Source organism: Capricornis sumatraensis, chromosome 3 (assembly GCF_032405125.1).
Source record: "Capricornis sumatraensis isolate serow.1 chromosome 3, serow.2, whole genome shotgun sequence".
Classification (NCBI taxonomy): Eukaryota; Metazoa; Chordata; class Mammalia; order Artiodactyla; family Bovidae; genus Capricornis; species Capricornis sumatraensis.
Window position 1 is genome coordinate 71100890 of NC_091071.1, and position 7790 is coordinate 71108679.

The 7790-nt window shown below is 43.2% G+C and overlaps 1 protein-coding gene across 4 annotated transcripts in view; it reads right to left on the bottom strand.

Moving 5' to 3' along the window:
* Positions 1-1308, bottom strand: part of PPIG (peptidylprolyl isomerase G) — a 35036-nt gene extending 33728 nt beyond the window's left edge. The window contains exon 1 of one of the 4 annotated variants that reach the window (XM_068967454.1): positions 1234-1308. The gene's annotated coding sequence lies outside the window, so the exon portion shown is untranslated. Of the gene's footprint in view, positions 1-822; positions 909-1233 lie in introns of those variants that run through there. The other 3 variants (XM_068967453.1, XM_068967456.1, XM_068967455.1) reach the window with 3 other exon arrangements.
* Between the last annotated feature and the right edge of the window lie 6482 nt (positions 1309-7790).

Genomic DNA, 7790 nt, shown 5'->3' on the forward strand with positions numbered 1-7790 from the left:
GAAGATCCCACCTTAAATGATTAAACTAAAAAAAAGGAGGAGTGATAAAACGGATACATTTTCGCATACATAAAAAACATGAATTAGAGAAATAGCCATTCTAGATGTCGGTGCCTTTTCTGGATTTTATACCGCGATTTCAAAACTGTTTACACACCCCCTCTCCATCATCTGTACAAACCGGCCATTCTTTGCCAAACGGTAAAACACAGACTCACTTTTTTTTTATCTCGTTTTGACTACTGAAAATTAACCGTACCCCCTAATTTCCACAACATTTAATTGTTCCTTGGACGCATTTCTGACCACTATTGCAAACACTTGGTCCTGCATAAAGTACTATTGTGGGAAGAAATGAAAATCAATGCACAAAATGGTGCTTTTACAATATTTTTAAAACGACTAAGAGTTTCCCATTCCTGCAGACCTCGATTCAGCGCCTTAAAAGACTAAAGACTAGCCAAATTCGCACACTTCCCGCAAAGCATTTGGAATTCCGAAGCCATCACCTTCCTCCAAGAGTAATCCCTCCTAAAAGGCCTGCGCTGCTCACAGTTCTTCGGAAACGTGGGAGAACTTGGAGTCAGTTCTGGGATAAGAAGGGAAGAGCCTGGATTGGAGTTTGGGGAGAACTAAGTGGCCTGTGCCACTACACTACGCAAGACAGTCGCTATGAGAGGAAAAGGTCTGAGCAGGGGGAAAGCCTGTCTTCGTTCTAATCTTAACCCCTGAGACCAAGGCTCCTTGCCTGCCACTCTCCACCCCTAATGTGACAGGATGGCAGGTAACGCGTCCCGTTTCCCCACCTATCCTCCCACCTACCCCGCACTCGTGCTCGGTCTTACGATTTTGAAGCATCAAAATCACCCCAGCTCCCTGGAGTTCAGGCCACCGTCGCTGCCGCCATATTACAGCTTGTGCGGCAAAATGCGTCAGGGAGGGAGGTGTGCGCCCGAGAAGGGAGGGCGGGGGCTGGGAAGGGGAGGGCCATTTTCCAGGTCCGGAAGGCACGGCTGGAAGCCCTCTCCAGCAGCACCTGCTGCAAAGCTAGCGCCACGATCCTCGGGGACCGCTCTGGGATCGGGCAGCCCCAATATCTTGAGAGGAAGACGGTTAAGTCGGTCTGGGCCTATCGCGCCGGCTCCGCCCCTCTTCTAGGGCCCTTCCCGCTCTCGCACCCCGGCATTGCTGCAAAGGACAGTACCGAAACAACGCAGGCTCTGCGCCACCTACTTGCACCAGTCCAGTCTCCTCTTCCCGGGGTCCGGTCCTTTAAAGCGCTTCAAATCTACCGCCGCCAGAAAAGGCGCTAAAGACCACTAACCGACTCCCTCCCCCCACAACCCAGTCCCGGCGTGGAGGGGAAACGTCGCGCCGGAAATACGTCACTGCTCGGTGGCCCGCGTCTTCTGGTGATCCTTTGCTTGCGTTACCTCGCCGTCCCTGGAGTTCTAGGATTTTGGAGCGAGTTAAATGCCTGGCCCATAGGTAGCTTAGTGGTTTCTGTGTAAGTTGATTGATAGCGTATGTAACCGTTAGAATGCCAAGTCTTTCGTGAAATGGAAGTGCTTCACTTAATAAACATTGATTGAGCTTCTGCCAGGGTATTGGGAAGGAGACCCTAGTTTCAAAGAGCTTCCCAGGTCAGCTTCTAGTTAATGCTGTGACACACATTAAAAAAAAAAAAAAGAAATGAACAAGTGCTATTTGAGAAAAGAAGGAAATTATAGAGGACATTGACGCCCTTTGTTGTCTTTTAAAAATATTCTCACCAACCCCATGATATGTTATTATCCTTGTTTCAAAGATAAAGAAATTGAGGCTCAAGGAAGATAACTGCGTTCCCAAATACATTGTTCCTAAATACCAAAGAAAGGCTTTGACTCCAAATCCAGTGCTTTCTGGGGAGAACACTATTTAGGACATATGTTGCTATTTAATTGTTTCAAGAGGTTAAGTGTTCCTAGATTGTTCAGTTCAGTTCAGTTCAGTCGCTCAGTCGTCTCCGAATCTTTGCGACCCCATGAATCGCAGCACACCAGGACTCCCTGTCCATCACCATCCCCCGGAGTTCACTCAGACTCACGTCCATGGAGTCCGTGATGCCATCCAGCCATCTCATCCTCAGTCGACCCCTTCTCCTCCTGCCCCCCAATCCCTCCCAGCATCAGAGTCTTTTCCAATGAGTCAACTCTTCGCATGAGGTGGCCAAAGTACTGGAGCTTCAGCTTTAGCATCATTCCTTCCAAAGAAATCCCAGGGTTGATCTCCTTCAGAATGGACTGGTTGGATCTCCTTGCAGGCCAAGGGACTCTCAAGAGTATTCTCCAACACCACAGTTCAAAAGCATCAATTCTTCAGCGCTCAGCTTTCTTCACAGTCCAACTCTCACATCCATACATGACCACAGGAAAAACCATAGCCCTTGACTAGATGGACCTTAGTCGGCAAAGTAATGTCTCTGCTTTTGAATATGCTGTCTAGGTTGGTCATAACTTTTCTTCCAAGGAGTAAGCATCTTTTAATTTCATGGCTGCAGTCACCATCTGCAGTGATTTTGAAGCCCCCAAAATAAAGTCTGACACTGTTTCCCCATCTGTTTCCCATGAAGTGATGGGACCGGATGCCATGATCTTCGTTTTCTGAATGTTGAGCTTTAGGCCAACTTTTTCACTCTCTTCTTTCACTTTCATCATGAGGCTTTTTAGTTCCTCTTCACTTTCTGCCATAAGGGTGGTGTCATCTGCATATCTGAGGTTATTGATATTTCTCCCGGCAATCTTGATTCCAGCTTGTGTTTCTTCCAGTCCAGCGTTTCTCATGATGTACTCTGCATATAAGATAAATAAGCAGGGTGACAATATACAGCCTTGACGTACTCCTTTTCCTATTTGGAACCAGTCTGTTGTTCCATGTCCAGTTCTAACTGTTGCTTCCTGACCTGCATACAGATTTCTCAAGAGGCAGGTCAGGTGGTCTGGTATTCCCATCTCTTTTGGAATTTTCCAGTTTCTTGTGATCCACACAGTCAAAGGCTTTGGCATAGTCAATAAAGCAGAAATAGATGTTTTTCTGGCACTCTCTTGCTTTTTCGATGATCCAGCAGTTGTTGGCGATTTGATCTCTGGTTCCTCTGCCTTTTCTAAAACCAGCTTGAACATCAGGGAGTTCATGGTTCACATATTGCTGAAGCCTGGCTTGGAGAATTTTGAGCATCACTTTACTAGCATGTGAGATGAGTGCAATTGCGCAGTAGTTTGAGCATTCTTTGGCATTGCCTTTCTTTGGAATTGGAATGAAAACTGACCTTTTCCAGTCCTATGGCCACTGCTGAGTTTTCCAAATGTGCTGGCATATTGAGTGCAGCACTTTCACAGCATCATATTTCAGGATTTGAAAGAGCTCAACTGGAATTCCATCACCTCCACTAGCTTTGTTCGTAGCGATGCTTTCTAAGGCCCACTTGACTTCACTTTCCAAGATGTCTGGCTCTAGATTAGTGATCACATCATCATGATTATGTGGGTCGTGAAGATCTTTTTTATACAGTTCTTCTGTGTACTCTTGCCATGTCTTCTTAATATCTTCTGCTTCTGTTAGGTCCATACCATTTCTGTCCTTTATCGAGCCCATCTTTGCATGAAATGTTCCCTTGGTATCTCTAATTTTCTTAAAGAGATCTCTAGTCTTTCCCATTCTGTTGTTTTCCTCTATTTCTTTGCACTGATCGCTGAAGAAGGCTTTCTTATCTCTTCTTGCTATTCTTTGGACCTCTGCATTCAGATGCTTATATCTTTCCTTTTCTCCTTTGCTTTTTGCCTTTCTTCTTTTCACAGCTATTTGTAAGGCCTCCCCAGACAGCCATTTTGCTTTTTTGCATTTCTTTTCCATGGGGATGGTCTTGATCCCTGTCTCCTGTACAATGTCACAAACCTCATTCCATAGTTCATCAGGCACTCTATCTATCAGATCTAGGCCCTTAAATCTATTTCTCACTTCCACTGTATAATCATAAGAGATTTGATTTAGGTCGTACCTGAATGGTCTAGGTCTTCCCTATTTTCTTCAATTTGAGTCTGAATTTGGTAATAAGATTGTTAGAATTATAATAATCCCCCCTGATATTCAGGAGAGTTGAGGGCAGTCATTGTGAAGATATGCCATGTGTTTTAAAGAAAACAGCCCCCTTGTGATGGTTAGCGTTATGTATCAACTTGGCTAGGATATGGTGCCCAGTTATTTGGTCAGATAGTCTAGATGTGTTTCCCAAGGTATATTTTAGATGTGGTAAACATTTACAATTCCAAGACTTAAAGTAAAGCAGGGTGGGGCTCATCCAATCAGCTTAAGGCCTTGAGAGCAGAGGCTGAGATTTCCTAAGGAAGAAAGCGTTATGCCTCAAGATGGCATTATAGAAACTTTGCCTGGGTTTCCAACATGCTTGGCCTGCTGTGTTGATTTCAAACTCAAGACTGCAGTATCAACTCTTACATGCACTTAGAGCCTGCTCACCCACCCTACAGATATCAGACTTTCCAGCCCCCACAATTGTAAGCCAATTCCTTACAATAAATCTGTTTTTCTGTAAAAACAAACGAAACAGAGGACTTAGATTTTATTATTGTATGAAAAGAAAGTTACAATTATTTAAAATTTTCACCCCTTTATCTTTGGTAAATTAGTAATTATCAACAACAGCTGAGCGTGTGGTAGGTACACTTAAGGGTCTTCACCGGTTTTTTTAGCTATAAAACTGAGAGGACAATCCTGGCCACTTTAAGCCATTGCTTTCATTGCAGGAAAGTAGAGTCATACTCCGAAGAAGGCAATGGCATCCCACTCCAGTACTCTTGCCTGGAAAATCCCATGGACGGAGGAACCTGGTGGGCTGCAGTCCATGGGGCCGCTAGGAGTCGGACACGATTGAGCGACTTCACTTTCACTTTTCACTTTCACGCATTGGAGAAGAAAATGGCAACCCACTCCCGTGTTCTTGCCTGGAGAATCCCAGGGACGGGGGAGCCTGGTGGGCTGTCATCTATGGGGTCGCACAGAGTCGGACACGACTGAAGCAACTTAGCAACAGCAGCAGCAGCAGCGTCATACTCATCTTCAAACGATTTAGAGGGTATGTGAGTTCACACTTTGCAGTGAGGAGGGCAATTCTTTAGTACCTTTAAAATTCTAATTTATAGTGAGCAGTATATTGAGATAGATTTTTGTAAGCATTGATTTGATTTTTGCTAATTCAGATTCCTTAGAATATACTTTTATTTAACTGTGATATACAGATTCATTTCTTAGATTTCTACTTGTAGAGGTAATGTGTAACATTGCTATGACATTGGTGTAGTTTCTCTCTTTCTCATCCATTTAGTTAGACACAATCTTTGAGGATATGGTACAGATTATACCATAGTTAACATTTTGAGGTGTACAAAGGTAGTATTACTAGTTTGTTCCAGGATATACTTTTTTTCTTAGAGAGATAGACTTTTATATGAAGTCACTGAAGAATTATTTAATAGTAGAGAATTAATAAGTACTTAGATATAGTATCCATTATAAATGGTCACATTTTAGAGGATTCGTGAAAGAAGTCTTGATGCAGCTTTACAAATGTCAGTTCAAAGACTTGTGGCTGGTGGTTAACTATGACAAAGTTTTCACTATTCTTTTCTTAAGAAGAGTTTTTTTGGGGAAATTCCCTGGTGATCCAGTGGTTAGGACTCTAGCGCTGTCACTACTGGGACCCTGGGTTCAATCCCTGGTCAGGGAACTAAAATCCCATAAGCCACATCTTTTCTTAGACTGTGGTAGTTGCTTTCTTTATCCAGATGTCCTTACTTGAATGAATGAAAAACTGGTGTGCTTTGCTGGGTCCCAAACATGTTGAAAGTTCAATGGTCTTTGAAATCGAAAACTTTCCTAAATAAATTTGACATGATTTATTGTTCTAAGAAAGAACGTCTTGCAAGTAAAAGGAAGTATTACCTCCAACAGTATAGTGGCTTAAGAAACAAAGGACTTATTTCTCTCTTAAATAATAGGTCTGGTGAGTGGACCAGATCAAAGGGCAACTCTCCTCCATATAGTCAGTCAGGACCTTACGTTCCCTATATGTAATTCCAACATACTCCAGGGCCTTGACATTGCATGATTAAATTAGAGTGTATTGCCTTGAGTTTCAGCCATCAGGAAAACATTACAAAAACTAAGATCCTGGCATCCAGTACCATCACTTCATGACAAATTGAGAAGTGGAAACAGTGACAGATTTTATTTTCTTGGGCTCCAAAATCGCTGCAGATGGTGACCGCAGCCACAAAATTAAAAGATGCTTGCTGCTTGGAAGATAAGCTATGACAAACCTAAACAGTGTATTAAAAAGCAGAGACATCACTTTATCAACAAAGGTTCATATAATCAAAGCTATGGTTTTTCCAGTAGTCATGTATGGATGTGAGAGTTGGACCATAAAGAAGACTGTCACTATCATTCAGGCCTATTGTTTCCGGGAGCTGGTCTGGCACTCATAGCTTAGCCTTGGTATTTCTGCTGAACATAACAATTGCACAGAATACCAACATGAAACAAGGCCACTTTCTGACTGATGCATCAGGACCAAAACAAGACCCTACCATAATCATACCTGAACTTAGACAAAAAACAGTATTGTCCAAACCACGAAAAATGACCAAACATCCACCTATTGTGGCCAGTAGGGGTGACAGCTGCTTCTTTACCAATCCCAGCTTTAACTTAGCTTCATTCTTTCTGCTTTCTAGATAAAATATGTTAAGATGCCCAGTAAATTCCTCATACTCGCCAATCTAGAGCATCCCTATTAAACTTCCACAAGATAACACAAGGGCAAAAATTGATTGTGGTGATGTTCCACAACTCTGAATTACAAAAAGTCACGGAATTTTACCCTGTGAATGGGTGAATTGTATGGTGTGTAAATAATTTCTCAATAAAGCTGTTAAAAAAAATTGTGGTCTAGAACTGGGACCTGCCTGCCATGACACAGTGCAGAAATGGAGAGAAGTTTTGATGCTTTTATAGTCATTCCAATAGCTATTCCATCAGAGAAGCTATTCCATACATATTGAATATAATAAGAAATAAAAATCTGCACATGTCTTTTCCGCATTTAAGTTTTCAGATTTCACTTTTCTAAATACTCATTTATGTTGTATGTTATAAAAATATCAGTGTTTCATGGACTGGGAGAAAACCTATTATAGTCGAGAAACAAGTACCCTAAAGGCTTCCCTGGTGGCTCAGCGGTAAAGAATCCACCAGCCAATGCAGGACACGCGGGTTCCATCCCTCGGTCAGAAAAACCCCCTGAGGAAATGGCATCCCAGTCCAGTGTTTTTGCCTGGGAAATCCATCCCATGGCCATAGGAGCCTGGTGGATTATAGTCCATGCAGTCACAACAGAGTCCCACACGACTTAGCGACTAAACAACACGGACCTATAATTACAATGGTTTAAGACATGCTTTTTTAACTGTGGTGCTGGAGAAGACTCTTGCGGTGCGAGTCCCTTGGGCTGCAAGGGGATCCAACCAGTCCATCCTGAAGGAGATCAGTCCTGGGTGTTCATTAGAAGGACTGATGCTGAGGCTGAAACTCCAATACTCTGGCCACCTCATGCGAAGAGCTGACTCACTGGAAAAGACCCTGATGCTGGGAGGGATTGGGGGCAGGAGGAGAAGGGGACCACAGAGGATGAGATGGCTGGATGGCATCACCGACTCGATGCACATTAGTTTGGGTGA